Source organism: Carettochelys insculpta, chromosome 2 (genome assembly GCF_033958435.1).
Source record: "Carettochelys insculpta isolate YL-2023 chromosome 2, ASM3395843v1, whole genome shotgun sequence".
NCBI classification, from domain to species: Eukaryota; Metazoa; Chordata; order Testudines; family Carettochelyidae; genus Carettochelys; species Carettochelys insculpta.
This window is the reverse complement of record NC_134138.1, coordinates 151928273-151954298: the sequence shown is the minus strand read 5'-3', so window position 1 is coordinate 151954298 and position 26026 is coordinate 151928273. Positions and strand designations below refer to the sequence as shown.

Genomic DNA, 26026 nt, shown 5'->3' with positions numbered 1-26026 from the left:
ACTATGTCCCCTTCACCAGAGCCTTCTTTAACAATTCACTCAGTTTCCTATCATCTTCTCGTGGCATAATCTTCTAATTCACTCTCTACCTGGCTGGCAGCAGAGTTTGTCAAGAACAGAATTCAAAAGTCCCAAAACAATCACACAGTCTTTCATCAGCTCCAGCTCAATGAAATTTTCTGTTTTTGGAGCTGCCCTACTTTACCACCAGGTCACTGGTAGTCCCAACTATTTTTCTCAACCACAGGTTTAGTCAGGTCATTTAGCCTCTTTTAAGCCAGACAGTCCTGGTTTTGTATGGCACATCCCCAGGGACATGTCATATAGATCCAGACATTGTTTCATCTATTATTGCACAGGTAGGATGTCTTTCTGCAGAGCACGCCATTCTGCCCTCTCCAGCAAAACCTTGTTTGTACTGTGTGTGAGGTCGCAGAGGAATGGGGAGGCAGCATGCTTCACAAAATAGCTTCCTCCATGCAGCATTCCCCCCTCACCCCCCCCCCCCCACACCATATGTGTAAGTTCACACCAGGAAGAGAATGTAATCTGGCAAGGCTAGCCTCGTTCCTGGGCTCTGGGCCTCTGTTTAGTCTACTAACCCCACAGCTGGAATAGCGTTGCCCTTGCAACAGTGGAGGGAGGGAAGATGGTGCTCTGGGGGGAACCTGGGCCCCACCCACTCATTCCGGGTTCCGGCCCAGGGACCCTCTGTGGCTGCCAGTGGTGGGGGAGGGCTCCCCTCGTTATGAGCACAGCAACTCTTCCCTGGGCCAGACGATTCCTCCCCTCCCCGTACCTCCTCCAAGTAGTGACAGTGGCGGCAGCAACACGTTCTCCCTCCTGTGCAATCAGTCTGCTTGGTCTTACACCGAATCTCAGGGCCTCCTGGGCAGGGGCCTTAGCCCCTTGCGGCTGAGCACTCCTCTCCTCTTCTTGGTGCCTCTAGAGAAACTCCTTTTGCTTCTGGCCTCTCATTCTCTATCCTCTCCTCTATCACCTCTTCTATCACTCTCCTCTCCCCCCACCCCATCCTACTGGGCAAAGGGTTCTTTTAAAAGCAGGCTTAAGTGGGACCAGCTGGCCCCAGTTGGCCCCAGGGCAGCTTCCTCCCCAGCTGCTCATCCTCTGCTTGTTTGCCAGCCCTCTTGTTCTCACCCCCTCCCAGCCTTACCTTGTCAGAGTAAGTTCACACAAAGAAGGATGAGATGGGGCCAACCACATGGATATTGTTTTGTATTCGGTGGATGTATCTGTGTCCAGTCCGTCCCCCCCCCAACCCCCCCACCACACAAACCACAGCTTCCTGCTGCTGGAAAAGAATCACCTGTTTCCTCTCAGGCACAGCTCATCTTGTAATCAGAGCTAGCTGAGTTCCAGGCTCCCCGGCCCATGGGCAAGCCACCCTATTAAGTTTCCACAAAGCTTGAGGCAGACTAGTATGTCCCATAACTGAATGAGCCAAACAGTAGAGGGCAATATTGTGGAGCACTTCCTGAAGGACTTACAAAAAAGCACAAACACTCTGTCACTCATCAAACAAAGTCCCAAATGCTACAAAAGACAAAGCTGGGACTCAGTGCCTGCTGACTTCATTGCAGGGTCAGTGATTTATAACACAACGAAAAGGGAAAATAAAATCACTCTTCTGACGCGCTAGCACAGGAGCATTCAAAAGGTGTACAGCACGTGAAACGCTTTTGGAGTGGACCATAATGATCAAATGGACTGAAGACAAGCCAGGCAGGAGACATAAGAGGCTATGCCCACTACCCAGTGCAGGTCACCCCAGCAAGGGGCAAGTAGCTGGGACAAACTGCAGTGCACAGTGTCTCCTCGAGGTGGCTACTGGTGTAGCTGCAGCCCTGCCAGCTGGCAAAAGTACAGGAATGAGACAAATGGGCCATGTACATGAATCAGTAAGTGCTGGTACCTGGGCTCAATAAGACAGTGGGCGCCTTTCCTGGTGAGTCAAGCGGGGAGCTGGTGAGTGACTGGAGGGTTGGGAGGAGCTGGGCCACCCAGCCCATCACGTAAGAAGAGCTGCCAAGTGCATCTTAGCCAGCTGCCTGCTCTGCTGCAGGGCCTCACAGCGCCAGGCTTCTGCTCCACACCCTGGGAAGTGAAGAGGTCCGCAGGCAGGAGCTGAATGATGAGCCGGCGGTGCGTCCTGGTCCTGCACTAGCCACCTTGCTACCATGACAGAGAGCAATATACTTCCCCTCCCCTAGAGAGTGAGGCTGTAGGTACCTTCTACAGCACACCCCCAAGCCCCTCTCCTGTGGGCACACACATCCCTCCCATGTCCCCAAATGCCCCCAGAGCTCTCCCCAACTGAACTCCTCCTGAAAGCAGTATCCTGGCAACTTGAAATATGGTAACTCTAAGCTGGGAGGGACAATGGGGGGTGGAGGGCTGACAGAGAGCTGGGTGATGGGGAGGGCTGTGCTTACCCATATGCAGAATACACAGCTGTGCAGAGGTCCCAGAAATTTGGGGCACCACTGGGTCTTAGTGTCTACCTATTCATCTCCTCCTATCTTTGTTCTGCAGCTCTGCTTTCTCTAGAGAGGATCTAGTTAACAGTGAAAAAGCTTGCCAGAGCTACCAGCAGAACACTGAACCTGTGAAAGAGCCATTCAAATGATAATGAAGCCATTTCATAGGCATTTGCCAACCCTGGGTATATATTGTCAGTTTCTGAATTTACTGTATTAGTCAACAGGACTTTAGTTTAATATTTACTTTAAAGATATTTTATTCGTGTATTCCTGAAGATTATAAAAATCACATCCCGAAAGTATCATCATCCACCCTCATTCCCCACACTGGCACATGACATGGGAGAATCAGTTTAATAGTACTGCACAGGGCCCCATAAATCCTAAGGATGGCCCTGATGGTGGGTAATCAAGTGGTTACATGTTTACGACAATTTTATTTGATAAAATAAAAATTTAACACTCCTTGTAAATGCAAATAAATCTAAAATTTAAAACAGTTTTCTGAAAATGTTTTAATGCTAATATTTACATCTGTTTAATGTTTTATCTATGTACTTCCTCAGAGACTCAGATGCAACGTATTCCATCTTTCTTGGAGGTTATTTTTATGTTATATGGTGGTTTGATTTTATTTACACTAAATACATAAGCCATAGCCCATGAACATTATGCAGTATTGTATTTGTTTGTTGAACAGGGGCACGGGCAACTCCAGACCTTGACAAAGAAACGTGGATGTTGACAAAAATAATTGACTAACCCTACCACAACCAGTATGTCACGCCCAGCTTTTGAAATTTTCATTTCAATCAAGTCCTTTATAAAATCTCCTTCCAGGTCTTCAACATTCTTCCTGGATTGGCCACCTCGTTTCCATGACAGCTATCTGAAGTTCTCTCTGCTTTTTCTTGACCTCTTCTCTTATGCCAAATTAATATTAGGGGTTTTTATTTTGTTTGGGTTTTTTGTTTGTTTTGTTTTGCTCTGTTTTTTTGTATAGGACAGAGGACCTAAGACTGGACAAGATCTCCTGGATCATAAAGTCCAGTCTCCTGTTATCACAAGCAGCCAGAACATATAATAAAAGGATCAGTAAATCCTTTTCCCACACATCCTGGACAGCCTCCCTGCCCCTTACTGATTCACTTCAAATCCATCTCACAACTCATTTCTACTTCCTGACCACTGACCTTGACCTTCTCTTTACAGCCCACTAAGGTATATGGTATTTTAACTAGCACTCTACATGTTTTTCAATTAATCAGCCTTAAAGCATTTATGATTTCTGCGTGAAAATCGCTACCCCTAAGCAAATTACATCATACAACACTGTATGGTGCTACATGTATTGTATCAGATGAAAAACATTGCTGAAAGAGGTACTTTTTTAGCAAGCTATGTGGGCAACTGAATGCTCAACACCTGTTGTTAGCATTATATTGTTGCAGACTGTACTGAACATTTCCTCTCAGGAGAACAAAAAATAGGTTTAGGAACCAAGAGCATTCTAGAGGTCAAACAAGACAAACTAAAGAGATCACCTACATAAAATCTGTTTAAATTCAGAAAACCACAATTTACAAACATGTTAGTGATAGAATGACCAGAGACCAAGTGTGAAAACTTGAAACAGGAGGTGAGAGCCCCACATAAGACAAAGCCCTGGATATTGGGATTATCCCTTTAAAATCAGGATCTCTGGTCACCCTAACTGGTGAAAATGTTCTCCATTTAAATACCCATTATGTCATTAACATACACAATTATGGCTTCTCTAACAATGATGGGTAATGTTTTCCAACTATAATTTCTGATTTAGATGTTTTCCCTTCTGACACTTTATTACATATGGACTGTAGAAAGCTGTATGTTTTACAGGTTTTTTAAATACTGTATACATTTGATGTTTTAAATAAAAAACTTTTTTTTTTAAATATTGAACTATGGCTTTTTATTTCTCATTTATAAAACCTAAATGAGTGCTTCCAGATCACCTTTCCTGAGCATGGATTCTATCAGTGACAAGGCTATTAAAGTGGCCCGGGGTCTGTTCCATACCACTAGACTGTTAAGTGTTACTGAAAGCTGGCTTCTGTCAGCACGCCCAGCTTTCACATTTTTCAGATATATGCTGTGAAGGGTGGGAGCACCCATCATCTCTAAACTACAAAATCGATACAAAAACCACTAAAATCATCCTACTCCCTTTTTAATTTATCATTAACTCTCTAATTTGCTAATGTATCCATCTCACCTTAATTAACCCTGAAAGCAATCTTCTCCAGCAGCCTGGAGAGCATGCTGTCTTTAAAAACATGGAAAAAAAATAATAAATCAGACATCTTTCCAGCAACTATCCCTTGTTCTATAGCCATTGCTACATATTTGAACACACACACACACACACACACACACACACACACACACGTTATCTCATCAGGCTAATGCACTACAAACAAATATATGGAGATACATCTATCTCACAGAGCTGGAAGGAACCTTCAGAGGTCATCGAGTCCAGTCCCCTGCACTCACAGCAGGACCTATTGTCATCCCTCGCAGGTTTTTTTTTCTTCCCCCTTTTAATGTATTTGCCCCAGATCCCTAAATGGCCCCCTCAAGGGCTGAACTCACAATGCTGGGTTTAGCAGGCCAAGGCTCAACCACTGAGCTATTTTTAATCCCTTACTTTTCCTGTTTTAGTAAAGAAATTCAGATGTAAATTTCTTTACAAATACATTTTAGTCTTGTTCACTCATTCTCCCTGCAGCAGTTTGCCACAGACCACGTAAGGTTTTGAATTCCATAAAGAAATAGAATTTAAAGAAAACGAGTAACAGATTATTAGCTGCTCTTCTATTAACTAGCCCCAACTTTTACTACAGAATGAAGATATAGACAATATACTACCAAAATCTGAACTCTGCAGGCAACTTTTAATGTATATTTGGTTTTTATGTTTACTGTCAAAATTCAAAGTTCTTAGTCAAGGTATAGGCAAGGTCCTCACTCCATAGAATACCTTAATAAAGAAGAATAATTATGACAATTTAAGCAGCCAATAAGAACATTTTAGGGTCCTTCAAAAGCATCTGGTAGTCCAGATTTGGTCCACCATCTGCCTGTTGACTACTCTAGTAAGGTACAGTTTTCTCAGCTGACCTGCACAACATTCCCATAATCCATATGACTTCAGCTGAAATAGTCAAACATTTTCAACAGCTTTTCATGTTAAAGTTGTAATGCTGGCACAGACAGGTAGTTATAACAGTTATATTTCAGCTCTCCTAAATACGAATCACCTCAAATCTGTTACACATATACAAAAGTTGGGAGAGTTCATCCCTTTGAAGTACAATTTAAGAAAGAAAAAAGTGGCAGGGCTTTTCAATGATAAGGGTGATTTGACTCTGCTGTTGATAATAAGTGTATTTAAAAGCCAATCAGTGTTGTTAATTATTGCTATCTCTAGTGGTTAACACTTGGAATGTTAGCTTCCTGACTAAGCCAGAGATACATAGGTATGGTATGAGATAAATTATCCTGAAATTGTAAAACCAGAGACATATACATAGCTTTCTGAAAACAGCCCAGATATTAGACTTAGGAGACAACTGTGTTGGAAGCCCTTTTCCCCTCCTCCACTTTAAAAAGACTTGCCTTTAACCAGCATAGCTTATGCTTAGCAATGCTAGTGAGTTCTTAAACCCATCCTGCACTTTTAAATGTCATTCTAGTCATTGGCTTTCAATCTACCCTGAAATGTCATAGCTTACGTAACTGGTACTGTTCTCAATATTTCATGCCATGCAGCAGTTGTCAACAGAACAAAAAAAACCTATACAGCAGGGCAGAGTGTTCCCTGTAAGCTGTACATTTGTGCAACTGCTAAGGAGAAATTCAAATGCCACCCAGCTGATTAGCAGACAGCTCACAGCTAGGTGTGTGTTTCTGTCCGTGGTGCTTATTTGCACATGCATTTGTGTGCATAAAAATTATTTTGCACATGGATGGAAAAAAATCTCAGATGAGTGGAAAAGGTGAGAAGTAACATTGGAGGGAACTTTTTATATGGAAAACAAAATCCCTGTATCACACCAGTGTTAAAGCTAGTAGCAAAATGGGGAGAATTTTTCTGCCCTTGGAGAAGTTCAAATCCTCCTCCACACAAATGAGTAATGTAATTCTTTAAAAACTCTCGAGACACATAGGACATCACTCAGCACCTAAATGTTGTGAAGTGTCTATTATTTAAAAGGGAGTGAGCAAGAGGAGGATCATCACTTTAACGTACTTTGCACGGTGCAACCCAATCACAGTGAACTTGGACACAATGGACCATATATTAAAATACTTTGCACCAACATATCACAAGGAGCATAAAAAGCGTATAACAAGCATCTAACAAATAAAATATACTCTGAGTGACATTGACCACAGTTCAAAAGATGAATTCAGAATCCTCAAAATAGGGCTTTAGATGTGACTAGAGAATAAATAATGTACATTAGCCTCAAACTTATCCTTCCCCTTCTCTCGTCCTCCAATGATGAATCAGAATGAAAGATTCTAATTCTTTTCAACACATTCTATTTTACAAACTCTGCTTCCACAATAACAGATTTTTAAACCTAGACCAAAAACTCACTGGAAAGAGTATATTTGAGAAATCTAGACTTGTACATTTATTTTTAAGAATAGATATACTGTTGAGAAAGCAGTAAAAATATTAATTTTCTGCTCTATAAGGCATTTGTGAAAAACTGACCAATTAAAATGTTTCTGTTTTGGTGTTATGGTGCCTCAGAACTAGATCAACCACCAAGCATCCAGCAACAGAGAAACAACAGAAGCCAATACAGATAATGGGAAAGTGCACCAAAGGAGTTTCTAACAAAACATAATCCAGGAAACTCCCTTAGGAGTGCCCTATTTGTTTGTATACCAGCTCCAGGACATCAACAACCAGACCAAGTCACATTGCAGGGATTACACTGGTCCCACCTGCGAGGTGGTCTGACCAGAGGTCAGGTATAGTGGACAGAGCAGCACTCCTGGCAGTTGGAACAGGAGTCTGAGTTGGAGTCAGAAACCAGAATCAGGCTTAAGGTGCACGACAGAGTCAGGAATCTAACCAGGGATCAGGAATGATCAGGAATAAAGCCTAGGGTCAATCAGGAGTCTAGCGAAGAAATGAGAGCTGGGTCTTGCTGTACCAACAGTGAAGCTACAGACAGGTTCCTGGGCCTCTCTGATTTCTTAAATAACATGGCTGGATCAGGCAGAGGTAACTGAACATGCTAATAATCAGGTCTCCGAGGTACAGGACTTCGTGTGATGCTAAGTCCCCCATAGTACATGAATTGCAGCTCTGATATATCTGCTAGGGGGCAATATGGAAGCAGTGGTTATCAGATCCCTGAATACCCAACTCACAGTCCTCCAGATCATTACACCCAGAACTGACTTTCGTTTCAAACTAGTGGGCTTAATTATTCTCCCTCTAATACTCCATTCACCTCCATGGACGTAGCCCTGATCTACCCTGATGAGAGATCTTCAAGGTATTGCTTCATCACAGCATTTCAGGGGTGAAACAAACCCAAGAAAAGCTCTACATTCTGTGAGCCCATCTCTTGAGTCACAAGGAGGAGACGAGAGCTGGCTGTTTTATCACAGCTGGCTATCACTGTATTATCATCACTTCTCTTTTCACAAGGGCAACTCTAAAAAGGCACATGCAGGCAAAAGGGTATCCCATTAAGAATACACTATGATCTAAGCATACACATTCTGATAATGATACTGTATTTCCAGGGAAAAGATGACTCGTGGGACAGCAGGGAAATCTGGCAACTCTAGCTTCAAAGTATTTCTACTTTCCTTTTGTGAATCAGTCTCATGTCACATTTCTTCTGTCCTCTGCTCTGCAGTAAACCCCTATTAATGCTGTACTCATTGGCACCAAAATCTGCTACTTACTGTTCAGCAAGTCAGCAAAAGGGGCCTCTGCAACAGAACAGCTGGATGAACTACCTGTCATCTCACATGCTTTTCCTATCACTACTTTGATATTAACGCATTTCTTTTTGCCGTACCAATGAACTGTAAACGTAAAATCCAAGCTCTTTATGCTAGCAATAGTTTAGGTTTTATAAGTAAGTGATGTTAATGGAAAGTATTAAACATCACTTAAACTATGTCTAGAAATATTAATATTAAAAAATCCCCAAATGTAATAGTTATTAAAATTCTTGCAAGCATTAAATATGAAAAAGAATTTTATGAACCTATCTTTTACTACTTAGCTCACAGACTTTTTACAACTCTGCAGACAGATCTGAAAACATATGGGACTGAAGTGTTCCACCCTATTAAAAACCATAAATTTTTAAACCAGAAGTCTTAACCTGAAGAGTTACTTAGTTTTTATAACTAGTCTAACAAAACTAAAGTGTAATTGTTAAGCTCTTCACTTTTAATGCTAAAAATAATGGTATAAAAACAGTGTTACAGTATAGCATGAGAGAGCAGGGGCTCTGCCAGTGTGTATCTAAACATGTACTCATATATACGTAGCACACACACACACTCAGGTAGTTTTCATGCCTCTTTCTGAAACACATACTAAAGTATAATCTAGAACTGATTACCAATTTTTAACAGAATCTCTTCTGATTTCCACAGCTGAAGGGTCACTCTGATGAATTTTTAAAACAACATGCTGCCCCGGAGTCCCAAAGCAGCTGACCTTCTCTGCTTCATGAAAACAAGGAAGAGAAAAGATTAAAAAAAACAGAACTCTGCTGTTTGACTAATAGTGTAATTCAAGCCATTTAAAAACTTGGTTAAGTAAATCATTTCTATGCCTAGATTCAGGGAACAGAAAGATTTTTCTCTATCCTGCATATAGCTCACTATTAGGATGTTTTAAATAAAGTGTAAAATACTATAAAGTAAAATCTGCCCACACCTTGAACATCATTGTAATCAACTGAAGAACAATACCATATTTCTGCCCCTACATTAATTATTATTAATATTATCAGACTAAGATCGACACCTACTCCCACTGAAGTCAACTGAATGTTGTCATTGATTTCAAGGGGTGCAGGTCTGGGCTATATGATTTTAAATCCCTCATGATAAGGATGTTGTCCTATTGTTATGCCAATACAACATATTACATACCTATTATGCAACATAAAAATGGTAACAATTATTACAATGTGGTTTTGCATAAACCTATAATATACTAAAAAGTAAATGTGCATTCTGACTTGCCTTGAACAGAGGTCTTGATTCTATTTAGTACTTGTGAACCACCAGCAGTATCATATCCAGGATATGCTAATTTTAGATTGCTGGATGCACTCCACTACAGAGTGTGTTAGAACTTGTTAAAAATAGCTTATCTGGCCAATGGTACATCTCAGCTTTTGAAGTTGTTCTGTAAGTTACCAGATCAACATTTCTAGTTGTTATCTGGCTTGAATGTGAGAACTACTACCAAGCCCTTCTACAGGCCTTTTTGCATTATTGTTACCTTTATACAGTACAGTAAGGTCTCAGAGTATGCGAACTCGGAGTACGTGACCCTGCTCTTACGCGACTGACCCTGATCCCTATTGTAAACCCTGTAGTGCGCTTTCCAGTTGCTCTTAACTCACTCCCCCATCCTGGCTCAACCCCACTGGCTCTGCACATCCCAGGCTCAGCCCCCCACACTTCCACTCACCACCCGCACATAGCTCCTGCTCACCCCCCACCTCTGGCTCTAGCTCACCACCCCTCAGACACGACTCCGACTCAACGTCCCTGGTCCCCATCCAACACCCCCTGCCGGCTCACCACCCACACACAGCTCTGGCTCACCTGCCACCCCCACCCCAGCTCTGGCTCTGGCTCACCACTCCTCACACATGGCTCCGGTTTACCCTCCACCCCCGGCCCTGGTTTAACCCGACACAACACACATGGCTCCAATTCAAACCCCTCACATGAGGCCCCGTTTCCATCCTCCCACCCTGGTTTAAATCCCCCACACGTGGCTCTGGTTCAACTCCCCCGCAACCCTCTACCCGCAGCCCCTGTTCAACACCCCACCCCCCGTTCAACACCCTGCCGGCTCACCACCCACGCCCAGCTCTGGCTCCAGCTCAACCCCCCGCCGCGGCCCTAGCTCACCTGCCACCTTCACCTCTGGCTCACCATCCCTCATGTGTGGCTCCAGTTCACCCTCCACTCCCCATCTCAGTTTAAACCCCCCAGGTGCAGCTCCAATTCAAACCTCTCGCACATGGCCCCGTTTCCATCCTCCCGCCCCGGTTTAAACTCCCACATGCGGCTCCAATTCAAATCCCCCCACCCGTAGTTCACACACACACCCCGCCATCTCACCACCCGCGCCTGGCTCTGGCTCCAGTTCAACCGCCTGCCACATCCTGGCTCACCGCCTGAGAAGGGCTCTGACTCACCACCCTGCACACAGCTCCAGCTTAACTCCACCCCTTCTCCCCCCTGCAGCCCTAACCCACCCCAGCCTTACCCCCTCCCCACCTCCCATGGCCCGAACCCAATGTCAGGCTTAACCCTCCCCAACTGGCCACCCTCCCCCCCAACCACTCCAGGACTTACCTTTCCGCTGTTTTCCCGGCTGCAGAACATGTGTTCTGCTGGGGAAAAAGACAGACCTCAACTTACGCAAAATCCAGGTTACGCAAGGGTGCATGGAACAGAACCCTTGTGTACTCTGAGACCTTACTGTAAACACCTAGTCATACAGAGCAAATATATTGCTTGAGGAGATGTTTATTTTGGATAGTTCTGTGGCTGGGATGCATTTTTTTTAAAGTTCTAATGAAACTACACCTTTCAAATTGACCTACAAACAACAATATTCTAAAATAGATTACCTCCTAAAATTTAGTACAAGCAAAATGTATTTTAAAATTTTCCTCCCTTTAAATATACTATTTTCATTGGTCCATGTTGTACTAACTGAAGTAGTTTATATCATACTGTTTTGGATAAATCCGTTCAAAGAAAATGTATCAATACTTCCTGTTGGAAATGCTGTATATTCAGCACTCCTCTGTTTGAATCTGAGCATATAATTTTGCTATGTCTAATGGATATTTTTTTTTTTTTTTTTTTTTTTTTTTTAAGGAGCTCATGCTGAAGAAACAGCCTAGAGCCCAAAAGCTGTTTGATTGATCAAACATCTGGATTTGAGAGGCTTTAAAAAAAAAGTTTGGATGGAGCCAGCAGCAGTGTTTTGGAATTTTAATTATAAGTGCTTTAATGTATACATCTTTGGCCATGAGCACTTCTTGCCATGCAGACTAGAGACTCAGTCAAAGGGTGGATTAAGAATCTCTTGACTATGTCATTTGTTCAAATTTTTTCAAACATGTTTTGATTCATGGGGTTTCAAATTTGAACATAATGTTAATCTAAGAACAGATGGCAATACTCAAGAAGATTTATAAAGTAATCCCTCCAAATCCATGATTTTGAGTTGTGCTTAACTCGCATTAACACGAGTTGAGCGCAACTCAAAATCCCGCTCCCCCTAGCCCTGGCTCAACTCCCCGGGCCTTGGTTCAAATCCCCTGCGGCCCAAGTTCAAACCCCCCACCCACCCCACCCGACAGCTCTGGCTCACACACACATCCCGCATACATGCGGCTCCAGCTCAACCCTCCACAGGGCTGGGCGGCTCCAGCTCAACTCCACCCCCCAACCCCCCACCCCGGACCCCTTGCAGCCCTAACCCACCCCAGACAACCTACCGTCAGGCTTCACCCTCCACAACTGCCTCCAACCCCAGGACTTACCTTTCAAAAGGAGCTCCTGTTGCTTCCCCAGCTGCAGAACGTGTGTTTGCCAGGGGAAAAAAGCTGCCCCCATCTTATGCGAAATTCAAGTTATGCAAGGGTATGTGGGAACACAACCCTTGCAAAATTCGAGGGACTACTCTATCCTGCCAAAAGCCACAGTGACAGACAATCCTGATGGTTACATTTAGAAAAACTTCAGTAGGATCAGTTACCTGAGAAGTGAAAAGCTAGATCTGCTAAGGAAAAGTCTCCATTTCTTAAGAAAACTACTTTAAATCTCTGTTACTTTAAACCACTTTTTAGTGTTTCTCTGTTTTCATGAGGTTATTCATATAAGTTTAAATTTCAACCATATCCTTTGAATTCAAAAGATTAATAAGTACAACTCAAAGGCATCTTAGCCTTAGAAGGGTCTCTAGTATCCTGAACTTCTTAACAATATTTTGACTCAACAACACAAATCAATTAGACTTGTTCTTCACAGTCTGAGACATTTGCTGTTAAGTGTAAGCAAAGGAAGCTGTTTTAAAAGTTTGCAAGCAGATACGTCAGACAAAAAATACTTCTATAGAACACCATGACATGGGGCAGCCAACCAACTAAAAAAGGCTACAATAACATCCCTAGGAATGTCACCAATATCGAACCAACATGTAATTAAGTGAAGACTACTTTGGATTACGGATAATTTAGGTGAATTTGTAACTTTTCTTTATTGGCTATGATGAAGGATGCAACTCACACAGGGAAGTCCAGCCAGCTGTTCCAGTCTATTTGAACTATGTTCCTGTACCAAATTGAATCGTAACACTTCACAGCTCTTCTTCAGATCACAGGCTCTCTGATGACTGGAAGAACTGGATCTGTGATTGCTTTTACAGAAATGATTGTTTTCTCAGAGGTGGAGAAATGAAGTCTGGCTCCGCATTATGTAACTTGAACTGACGGTCTCTCTGGGCCTTACACTGAGATCATTATCATTTGCTCCCAACTTCTCATACCCAAAATATACATAGCCAAAGTCAATCCATACACGATATGAATTTTCAGGGGGAAAAATAACGCCCCTTCTTTGATCAGTTCATTTTAGTAATTGTGAAAGTGTTATTCTTAGAATGCTCAAGTTTCCATTTGCTGGAAATCTTCAAATCTGAAGAAATTACATAGTGTTCCCCACTTTACATATAGAGCACAAGGTGTCTGACTGTTTAAGCCTTGATCCTACACAGAAACAGTCACATGCTTAACTTTATGCATTGATTAATCCCACTGGAGAATCACTGTTCTTCATACAGACATCCATACTCATTTATTTAAAAGGACATATGCGCAAGCAAAAGGATTCACGTTTAGTGTTAATCATTTTTATTAATTGTTTTGAGGTCTGAAAAGTTTTAAGATAGGAAATAAGAGAGCAGAAAAAAACCAAATATGACTAAGATGACTTATCTCACGCAACAAATAGGAAATAGTCCAAATGAACTATTGACAAACATCGGTGAGCTAATGCTTTCCCAAGCATGAAGGGATGGAATGATTAGCTGGAAAGAAGAGGGTGTTAAATTTATCTCACAACTGTCCAGAGAAATCTGAATCTCCAGGCTCATACTTCATTTTCTAAAAAGTATGCAGGTTTTACAGTGCTGATGAAAACCTTAAAATTGTCTGCCCAAGTTTGCTGAAACTAAAATTCAGAGGTGTGAACTGCCATATTCATTTCAAATTGTGATAATTCAGATGCCAATTATAATCAAGGGCAACATTAACTCTTGCACTGCTCACCAAACTGTATAGAAAGCATAGGCAGGGTTGCCATAGGGGTGGGAAAGAGGCCTGGAGAGGGACCATGTTCTCCAGCTCCTGACACAGGTGCTAAAATTTTGTTTCCAGGCTGATATTCCTGTGGCAGCCTCAGAGGCAGCACAGTGCCTAAAGGGCAAGTCTCACCTGCCACCCATAGAGAATGGTAAGGTGGTGGAGTCTGGACTGCTACTGAAACCAATTGATGGGAATGGCATTGACTCTCTGGCATTCACCACATATGATCTGTGCAAGAAGGAGGATCCCAGGGATCCAGAGTTGGCTCTGCAGCACTGTGCAGGAGGCATGTGTTGGGTTCCATGGGGGGATGACAGGGAGATGACTGCAGGAGTGCCCTCAGAGAGAGGGGTGCTGAGGAGCTGGTTCTGGGGCTGTGTGTGTGAAGTGCACGCCAGGAGGCTGATACTAAAGGTGTAATGGGGGGGATGATGAGGTGTTGGGTGTGGGGGTACCCCACGGGAAGGGAACTGCTGCAGAGCTGGCTCTGGCAGTGATGTTTCTGGAGGGGGTGCCAGCAGTCCATGGGGAACAGCATTGCCACTATCAGGTCTGCACAGGTCCCACCATAGGTGCCACATGATAGCACTCAGGAGTTACGCCATCCCCGGTACTCCTGCCAAAATTTTAATTGCTGAACGGGGTGCCGTCTCATGCCCTCTCCTTGTCCCTCTAGCTGGTTCTCCCTGCAACCACAGCTCTGTGGGCACCACACACTTATAGGTCCCACCCAGCAGCCTGAAATTTGTGACCATTTGTGTTACTAGGTCTCAGGGAAGATCTGGGCTAGCTCAGTCCCAAGCGAAGAACCCACACCAGCTTTGAGTGGTGCTAGCAAGGAGTGGGAAGGATGGTGCAGAAAAGCACTGAGTCAGCCCAGCCATTCTTCACAGTGCAGGAGCCATCTGGCAAGCACCTTTTTGGGACTGCCCCACCCAATTAGGGACAGGTGGTCAGGCTAGGGATACTGCCATAGAGTGCTAGACAGCATTGAAATTAATTTGTGTAAGTTAACAAATACATGTATAGAAATTAGAATCAGTTCACAGATGAATCACAACAATGAGCTAAAATGATGAGATAATTTACTCTCAAAGGATAATGTAATCACCTCTGTGAAAGGTTACGGGGTTCTTCCAGGTATTGTATCAAATACAACATGCAATACCTACACAACAAAGCTAGAAGCTTGTTTTAAGTGTTCAGAGGGGACAGTTTTGATATATGACCTCTGCCACTTGACATAAAGAACAAACTTTTCAGCAGTCAGCTATAAAAAGACCCTTACATGTCTAACATGCACACGGCCTGCATAACAGGCAACATGCTCGCACGTGCATTCAGTACACAAATCATGCTGCTGCTGAAGTCATTCTAAAAACCTCCCAAAGCAATACTGGAAGACAAAGAATCAGTAGATACAAATCAACAGTCAAACCAAAGTAAGTTTTTAATTGCCTATAGCTCAAGAACAGTTAATTAACTTTCTTCAAATTCTAATGAGGAAAATTTCCTTTGCCTTCAGATTATATTAGGAAATTTTCAAGATAAATCGTTTCCCCTGTCAAAGTTATAAATAGAAGAGCAAAAATGGGGCTTTATAATGGAAGCTAGTTGCAACATTAACTGTAGACGGGTTGCTGTCTCTCCATAATTTTGAGCAAAGAAAGTTAATCTGTATCTATCCAGCGTTTTTTATAAACTCAAAGTTAAAAAACAAGCACACACAAAAACCCACTACTCCAAACTTAGAGAGATGATATTTCTTCTTTTCTAGTTACTGAACCTCATTTATCCTGTAGCTGATAAAAACACAAAAAACGGAGAAAGCATGAGCCTCAGACTATAGGTCAGCATTCACAGAGTTAAAAACACATGTAAACTTCTGAACATGAAGTATGGACTTGTGCCAACGAGAAAAGTAGTGAGACCAATGAACTAGAAAACCCAGTAAAATATATTAGGAAATCCAGGCAAAACTGCATGGATTCTGTGGAGGCTTAACTCTGCTGTGTTAACTGCATATTGGCAGTCTGGCTCTAGCCCTGAAGTCAAACCCCTTCTTTCAAAAGAGGCTGTAAACTGCACCCTGCAGATGGGAGCAATTTGTCCAGTGGTTGCTGCCCAGCTCCTTGGTCCTTCCACCTTCTAGCTCTAAATCCCATGTTTCTTGGAGGGAGAGGACTTTCCAGGGTCAAGAGGCCAAAAACAGCCTTCTTTAATTACAGTCTTCATTCATCTTCAAAATTCTTCCAGTACAATCCATATCAGAATTTCAGTTACTCCAAACATATAAACGAGAAAACAAAAGAGCTGTCAAAAGAAACCAGTATTTTACTGACTGGGCAGAACAAATGCAACTGCCATTTTACCCTGTAGAATACCGACCACAACCTTCAACCGTGATATTTTTCTTCATCCACTGGTTATTAGTAAACTCTCTCCTAAAACTGCCTCAGCTAAAATCAGCAGTATCCAAACTTTTTCAAACCAAAAGGTATATGGACAACTTGCCACGAGCCACCCTTGTTTATCCTGTGCAGTTGGGATTTTCAAAAGTATTCATCGGTGACCTACTGAAGTGACCTCAACAAGAAACGAGATAGATGAACACTAAGTGCTTTTGAAAACAATATAAATATACATGATTTTATTGAAAAATAAATGTATACTAATTGAATATTCACATATACTTACACCTTCTTGTGCAGAAGTCACCAGCAATAGAAAATATCAAACAATTTAAGAGTCATTAGTGTGGGCCAGAAAACTGTCTCTAATGAATTAGAATTATTTGTTTCCAGACTGTACCTCTTTATCCAAGGCTTCTTATGGAAGCTTTACAGTTAAGTATAATATGTTTATGATATGTTTGACTGTGGTTGAACCTGGCTGTACTCAGAAATTAAGTCTCAGTTTAACTCTCCCTCCCTATTTAGAGGGAATTTATTTTCTAAACACAACGGCTACATCTACACTGGAAGCATCAGTCTACAGAAGTTAGTCAGAAGAGATGTTCTGACAAATCTTCTGTCGACACGTAAAAGGAGATCGATCCTTTGACCCACTCTGATCACAAAACAGCCCCCGGTGCGTCTACACATTTTTTTGTTGACAGTTTGTCAATACAGTATGTCAACAAAACGTATTTTGCATGTAGATTATCTGCATGTTTTGTTGACAAAACCCCAGTTTTGCCTAAAAAACTATCTGGTGCAGACATAGCCCATGGCCCTATCTTTTCTGGATGATCAAAACATTTTAAAACCCAGTTCACTTACAATCAGAAAAAGCCTCAGGAAGGGTCTCAGATACAACGAAATGGAGGGCAGCAAATATTTTCTAGTTAACGCACAGTAAGGTTTTCAAACATCACAAACTATAGTCTGAGGACCTAACTGCTTTATCAATGCCCTTCAAGTGATTTACTCACTACATGTATTTTACTACTTTAATAACTACGCAAACTGTGAAAGTACAGCTCTTCCAACTATTAAAGGAGTGCTATCTCTGCAAAAAATTGATCAAACAGTTCTAAGTCCTTAAGTTCCTGTATTCATTGTTTGTAAACAGTGATTTCAGAAACAGTAAATGGGAAAAAGCAAAGATGTAAAAGAATTCTGTCTATTCTGTTGTACTAAGGATTTGTGAAAAGATAAATTTGGGAATGACCGTGAACCCCCTTAAAAATTGTTTGAAACTGGGAATGCAGCTCAGCCTTTACATCAAAGCTGAAAACTTTATGAGATAAATAATTTTCATCTTTTTTCCCTTCAAAATATTTAAGTTATTTACCATGTGGTTAGAAAAAGTTTGGGTTGTTAACAAGAATTTGTTCTCCAATAATTTTCAGTGATTTCCCAAAAGAAGGTTATGCCAATGTCCAACAATTTAACTATTACACTTAGGGGTATAACTTCTCTGATGTTCCTTGGCTTTCTAACACACTGTGGAATGCAAGTGTAGATTTCTTAGCACTAGAACTCCTTTGATAACTAAGATTAATTGTGCAAATACAACTTTGTATTATTATGGAGTATCCAATTCCTTTTCCTCATACATCATACACTGAGTGGTTTTTATAAATGTAAAACTCTCTCAATGCTAAGGTGATGGGTGACATTACAAATTAGGAAATAAATATTACAATAAATAATATGGTGGAAGAAAGATTTGAATTTTTTTCAAATGTTGGACAACAACAAAAAGAGGTGCTCTATTGAAACTGCAGACTGCTAGCAAACAAAGTCCTAGAGATTTCAAACCTGCATTCCAATTAAATTTACAGTCATTATTTCTGACAAGTGCTGGGTGCATATGCAACAATTAGCTTCTACCTGGCTAATTTTCCATTGGCCTGCATCTATACTGCCACAGAAGATTGACCCTCTCAGGATCAACCCGCCGGGGTTTTGTTTCACACCTGCACAAAACCGCGCCTTCCAGGGTCAAAATGAACCCCAGAATTTCTTGCAAGTGGCAAGGACTAAGGAATGTCGACATGAGAAACACTCCCGTCGACCTTCTTCTGTGTGGACAGCCATAGCAGTCGATCACTGATAAGCCAATTTGAGCTACGCAATTGGCATAGCTAAAATTCCATCTCAACAAGTAACTGCTACGTCTAGTGTAAACATAGCCATCTATAGAAACAAAGGGATGTATTTACTTCTGCTTTATCTACACTTGCACTTGCTCTACAAAACTTAACATCCCTGCCCTACCCTCCCCGTGAACGACAACATTTTCCAGCAGCAAGTGTGCATGTGAAGGCTGCTTTGTTGGCCTGCTGTCACAGCAAACTTGCTTGTTGGGCGAGCATTTAGCAGTCATGAATGAGTGCACGGAAGGGGTTAATCTCATGAGGTAACCTGAATACCAGGTAAGCCAACGGGAGTGAAGTAGCTTTGTTTAAACTGAGAACAATTGCAGCTTTGGGGGCTTTTTTCTCTGTGGTCAGCAGAGACAAAGACAGAGGGGGAGGCCTCACAGGCAATTGGAATGAAAAATCAGAAATATCCTGACCATCACAAAAATCAGCCATAGAGGTGTAAATACCACAGAAATGTATAATTAGACATGGTCAGGTTATGGTTATTTTAAATTTGGTTGGACTAGCAGCCTGGTATTCGCTTTTGTGTTGGTTGACTTGATTTTTTTTCCCCTGTAACTTTTAAGATAAATCCCAGGGAAATATCTTTCTCCCACCCACAGTTTACTTTTCTCTTGTTTTGTGCATACAGCTGTTTTTAAGCATCTGATCTGATCCTGTGTCCTCAGAAGAGTCTGTGCCGTAGACCAAACCTATCAGCTATTGAATTACAGTGCTTGTGTGTGTCTAAGCGCTCTCCTGACGGAGGGTTAGGAGTTTGGGATACCCCACAGGAAGACATCCTGAGTGTGTCTTCCTGGGTTAGAGGGTCTTTTCCCACTCGAGTGCTGGCAGCAAACTACCCCACCCCACCCCACCCCCCATTATCAGGGAATCTGTGACCTTGGAACATTTTAAGGTAAAACCTGTGTATAGGCAAGGTATTTTTAAGTCTCTGCAGGGTCCCACTTTCTGCACTCAAAGCGTGGAGTGGGGAAGGAATCCCTGACAAGTAACAAAAGGGCTGAAAAACAGCTTTCATACACACACTGACTTTTAGCAACAGTCCTCTGTCAACATAGCCTTGTTGCTAAAAACTGTAGCTATACCCACAGCGAGTTGCATAAATTTCTTAAAAGGCTGCATCCTATTTTCTTCATAAAACCCAACTTTACCTGCAGAGGATATAGAGTTCAAGCTGCATGATTCTTAAGATTTCAGGAAGGATTCGAAATAGCAGACTGCCACCTGTCTTTTGCAGACTATTTATGCAATGCTGCAGGCTAGAAATTAAAACTAGCCTACCATGAACAGCTGACAAAAGGTGTATGTCACAGAGGGCTCAATCTCATATGTTTGGATATGGTTGACAAAATATTCATTCTTTTAAGTCCGTTATAGTTTACAAAGACAAATTAGGAAAGACAAAATGTGTATGTACTGTATTTTACAAATTGGTGTCAAAAAGGAATGTAAAGTACAAGCAGAGAAAAGGGAGGAAGCCTGGTTAAGCTAAATTCAACAACAATTTAGTGTAACTGACCACTGATAAGAGACTCAATTCCTACAAACATCTTATGGCAAAAATATAAAAAATTCCTCAGTGATTCTTGTTTATAATTATCATACCAATTTATCTCAGACACTACGACAGCAATTTCAGAAAAAAATGCCCAAAATATAACCATCAAGATGATATATCATAATTTTACAGCTCACATATGATAATCAAGCTTCTCTTTAGAAGTCTATTATACCATATTATAAATATTTATATATTCGATACACTGAAACTCTTATCACAAAATGTTCTTTTGCAGGTACTGGCTTGATCTAATTCACATATACTATGGGTGTAAATCGAAGATATTCAGATCTGAGTGCTTCAGGAACCAAATTTGTTAGCAATATTACTGAAGAGAAGCACGACTCCATTGTTTCATTTACTATAGTACTATATATTCAGGCTATGTCTAGATTACAGGGATTTGTCAACAGAAGTTTTTTTTTAATTGGCAGATATCTTCCAACAAAACTTCTGTTGACAGATTGCAGACAAACTGCCAAGTGGATCGCAAGAGCAATCTGCTCTGTCAACAGAGAGCACACGGACTGCCTGGCCACTCTCTCGGCAAAATGGCCTACCAGAAGCACAGTAGACAGGGCTGCTCAGCATCCCAGAAGTCCTGTCTGTTGACAGAAGGCCCCCAGGAACATCCAGACTGACTTTCTCTTAACAGATATCTGCCAACGGAGGAGGTATTCCTCATGGGGATAAGGCTACAGACAAAAGTACTGCATTCTGTCAATTTACTGGCGACAGAACACCTAAGGAATCTGGATGCTCCATGGGTTTTGTCCTCTCGTGTAGACATAGCCTCATATTAGTATTATGAGAAATATTTTGTGTATGTGTCTCTCTCTATATGCAAATATAGCTTTAGATTAATTCTCACAGCCAAATAACTGACCAAGTATTTTTATTTTAATCAACTACAGTTGATTAATAGCATAGGAAAAGTATCCTAGTTGGTTAATATCTTAGACTGATTAATAATTAAGTCACACTGTTGTTAATATAATCTGACACAAAGAGCCACAGGAGACACATTAGAGAGTGACTTGCAGCTCCCAAGCCTCACTCTATCATTAGCGTACAGTCTCAGAGCGATAGCTGCGTTAGTCTGCAGCTTCACAAAAATCAAGCAGTCCTGAAAATCTGGTGAAGTGGTCTTACCCAGGAAAGCTCATTGCTAAATAAATAAAATGTGTAGTCTTTAAGATGCTATATGACTGCTTGTTTTTCATCATTGGTGTCGAACATCCAGTGCAAAATCAGCATAACTCCTCTGACATTAGCTTTAAACACTGGCATACCCTCATTGCCATCTATAGAACTATTCCCAGGCTTAAAGTTAGCCATGTGATTGAAGGATTGGAATCCAGTTAAAGATCTGACTTTGTGCATTCCAAGGAACTCTCCAATTCCATCTGTTGACTCCCTTATTGTAATTAGTTTCCAAATGATGAACTGGAATTGTGAGGGTGTTTTTGTTGTACTCTTTGCAATGGATGTTTTGCAAATTTTATTTATTAAGAAGCAATAGTTTCTTCTACGTTATTACTTAATACTAACACCCCAAGAATTCAAAACATAATATTCATACAATTCTACATGAGAATGATGATAACAAAAAACTATTACCCAGTTTGGATAAATACCTGATTAAACAAGCTGAAAACGTAGCTCATTGTAGCTATAGTAGTACATATTTGTGATGGTACAGGTCTATGGCTATGGTTACACTACAGCTCTCTTGACAGAAGTTACTGTAAGAAGAGTTTTCCCAACAAAACTTCTGCTGACAGAGTGCAGCCATACACAAAAGCAAATCAGGAGAGTTCTGGGCTCTGTCGACAGAGCAGCCCGACTGCCCAGCTGCTCTCGACAAAACAGGCACACGGAAACACAGCAAAAAGGCCCACCAATCGTTATGGATGCCCTGTCTGTAGAGAGACAGCCTCCCCAGAGCATTCACACAGCTTTTTTGTTGACAGAATGTGTCAACAGCAGTGATATGCCTCACAGCTCTGAGGCAGAACACTACCAGCAAAAGTGCTGAATTTTGTCTAGATACTGTCGACAAATCCCATTTTGTGTGAGCACACTCCATGAGTTTTGCTGGCAAAACTTGCTAGTGTAACCACAGCCTATACGTCTACAAATTGGCTCAATAAACTTGACCTATCCAAGGTTTTTGATATTACAAGGTACACAGAAAACTGCTCATGCATCTGATGAAGTGGGTCTTTGCCCACAAAAGCTTATGCTCCAAAATATCTGTTAATCCATAAGGTGCCACAGGACTTCCTGTTGTTTTTGAAGATACAGCCTAACTCAGCTACCCCTCTGATACAGAAAACTGCTACTTGCACGTTTTAAAATGGATTATGGAGAAGATTTAAACCAAGATATAGACTGTTGATGTTAGTATACTCTTCAAAACATGATGGCTACATCTACGCTAGAGGGTTTTTCTAGCAAAACAGAGCTTTCGTTGGAAAAACCTGCAGAGTATTTACACACTAAATGTGCTTCAGCAATAGCCTGACAACAAAACTTGGCCCATCCGATGGCAGCATTAGACCTCTCCACGTTCAGGTATAACGCCTTTCTTGACCATTTTCTTTCAACCAAAAAGCCATGTAGACACTCTGAGACCCTTTTGAAGACAGGCAGGGCTTCCAGTTCACCAGGCATCCCTGTTTGTAGAGCTTCCAGTCAGCCATTCTTTTGAGAGAAGGCCGAGCAGTCTGGCTACTCTCGGTCAACAGAGTGGATTGCTCTTTGGATCCGCTTTTGTGTGTAGACACAATCCGTCAATAGAAGTTTCGTCAGGAAATCCCTTCCAACATACACTTCTATCAACACAGACTTCTCGTGTAGATGTACGTAACCTATGTGGAAATTTCTAAAGGGAAAGTATAGCTTAGCATCAAGAAAACAAAACAACAGAAATGTAGCACTTAAAGACTAACAAAATGATTTATTCAGTGATGAGCTTTTATGGGACAGAACAAATCATTTTGTTGTCTTTAAAGTGCTACTTTTCTGCCCTTTTGTTTTGTCAGAGTACAGACCAAGACAGCTACCTCTCTGTTAATGTCAAGAGTTTACATTTTCTATTTCTAAACCATCTCTTGGACAGAAGAGTAATCTGATCCCCCTAAGAGAATAGTCTTTGGTCTCCTTGGGTCTTTACACAGCTATGCACCACTAAAATGAGAAATCATGTGAGATCATTAAAAAAAGCAATAAAAATATATCACCACCTACCTTAAAGAACACAGAAATCTGTAAAAATCTTCATTTTACCTGTGCAAGCACTGTGGCATACTCCAACTACTCAAGTTAAAATTAAAGTCCCACTCCCCTTATAAATCATGTTTTTACAGAGCTTTTAACTGAGCTGAAGATTTTTGCTTTAGGCTGCAGTCTGCTGTACAAGAACTCAGTCCAAGAATTTTCGGTGTTTGCTTTGCTTTACAAAATGTTGTTTATTCAAAAAAATCTGTTCAACTATTTTTAACTGTTTTAAGTGTGCTTCTACAATCCTAAAAATAGCTGCTGCTTCTTTTTTCACTTGTTAACTTGAAGGCTCCATACTCCATTCTGTCTATGGATTGCAATCTATCCTTCTATCTCTAAGCTGTTTACTGCTAGGAGTATGGTTTACTGAATGAACTTGAACATTTGCTTTTTTCCTCAATGAAAAAATATCATAAGGATTTTTAATACGTGAACTTGGTGCACATGCTTGGCATCCAGACTGATATGAGAAACCGTAACGGCAACCAACTCTCCGGGTAATCAGCCATGCAATGAAAAGGATTTACATGACAGACTGTGATGTCTCCTTCAACACGTTAAGGACCATTAACTCAAAATATGCTCTTTAAAATTTGCCAAAATACAGGTTTATACAACAAACCAGAAGTACAGATATTTATATAATACAAGTATACTAAAAATTATACTCAGCTGCAACTAGTATTATTTGTAAATGTCCAAGAATACATTTTATAAGCTAATTTTCCATGACAGCTTCCCTTGCCCTCCACCCATTTCTTTTTGACTGTCATGAAGACATACAATACACTTAAAAAACAATAAAGTTCTGACAAAAAAAATCTCCAGATATTTTCTATATGAATATATATTTAATCTATTCCAGACTGAGGCACCTGAAGGTGTTTACTTCAGGATCATTACCTTAATTAAATTGTAACAAAATTTGAAATCCAGCAGAAGGATGAGGTGGGACGTTTTGAATGTACTTGGAGAGATTAAGGAATGGAATACAGTTAGTTTACATCCGTTTTAAAGACACGGAGTTTTGCTGTTAGTTTTCATTACCTTAGCTAAAGAGTTAGCTCCAGTTTTGCGGCAGCACTAAGTGGACTCGCTGTTTGCCCTCTCTTGTTTCTCTCCCTCTTAAGTATCCGTGCTGGACACTTAACAAGGTAGGTTCTGCCTAATGCGAACCAGCTGCGAGTTTTGCCCTCTGTCCCCACGATGGTGACCCCAGTCCGCTCCAGGATTTCGCCAAACCGTGGCTGGAGCATCCTGGCACCTCCAGCAGAGCAGAGCCCTCGCTTCCAGCGCCCCCTCCCGGTAACAGACCACTATGGCAAAAGCAGAGTCCGGCTCCCCTCTCCAGAAACCACAGCCCCAAGCAGCCCCACCTGACGCAGCAAAGCAAAGAGGGCAGGAAGATCCCCCCACGCGGAGGAAGCGCCCGAGCAGAAGCTGCCTCGCGCTCCAGCACAGAGCCCCGGCGCCCACCACGCTGTGGCCACAGCCCGGCTGCGGGAGGAAATCAGGAGCTTTACTAGGCACTGAGTAACATCCCCCTCCCGCCCGGTTATCTGCCACTCTCCCCTTCCTCTGCCCAGCAGCGCCTGGCCCCCTTTCCCGGCTGCTGGGCCGAGGCTTCCTAGGAAGAGCCGCACAGCGGGCGGGGGGTACCCTAGGACCCCATCACCCCCTCTCCCTCGCGGCCCCATGGCAGCTTCAGCCCGCACCACAGACACCCCCCCGACACAGCCCCGCGCTGAGCTGGGGCATGGTCAGCCCAAGTTTGAGCCCCAGCAGCTGCGCCTCCCGATAGCCGGGGCTGGGGCCGCAGCGCCGAGCACACCTGGCAGGCGGGGGCGGGGGGAGGTGTGAGGGCGCTGCCAGCCCCCGGCAGGGATGGCCCGAGCCTGCCCCGAAGCGTCCCGCGTTGCTCCCCGGCACCAGCGGAGCGCGGCGGGAAGTTGCGCCAGATCTAGTGAGCAGCTCTGCGGGTTTTACTCACCGCGGCCGAGACTTCATCACCTGCGGCTGCTCCTCGGGATCGGCTCCGAGCCGACGGCCCCAGCTGGAGCACGGCAGAGCCCGGCGCGCCGCGAGCAGCTCCCGGGGGCTGCGCCAGCCTGGCCCCCACTCGCCAGGCTCCGCGGGCGGGCGGGTTGGGAAGTTGGCGGCAATCCCGCGCCGGGCCGGGGGCGCAGGGGGCAGAGCGGGGAGGGGGCGTCCCGAACAGAGCGCCCCGGACAGCGGCCACCGCTCTCCCCGCGCTTGGCGGCTCCGCAGCCCGCGGGGTGGGGCGGGGCGAGGCGAGAGCGTCCCGGGCACGGGCGGAGCGGGCGGGCGGCCGGAGCCGTGTGCCTGGCAAGCGCCTCTCGCCGACTCCCCCTGCAGGACTGGCTGGGAGCGGGAGCGGGAG

General features: G+C 42.8%; 1 protein-coding gene across 6 annotated transcripts in view; it reads right to left on the bottom strand.

The window, feature by feature from the left end:
* SEMA5A (semaphorin 5A) overlaps positions 1-26000 on the bottom strand; it is a 596575-nt gene extending 570575 nt beyond the window's left edge. For 2 of the 6 annotated variants that reach the window (XM_074987855.1, XM_074987853.1), the window contains exon 1: positions 25616-26000. The gene's annotated coding sequence lies outside the window, so the exon portion shown is untranslated. Of the gene's footprint in view, positions 1-9157; positions 9263-25615 lie in introns of those variants that run through there. The other 4 variants (XM_074987857.1, XM_074987854.1, XM_074987858.1 and 1 more) reach the window with 3 other exon arrangements.
* Positions 26001-26026: the final 26 nt, after the last annotated feature.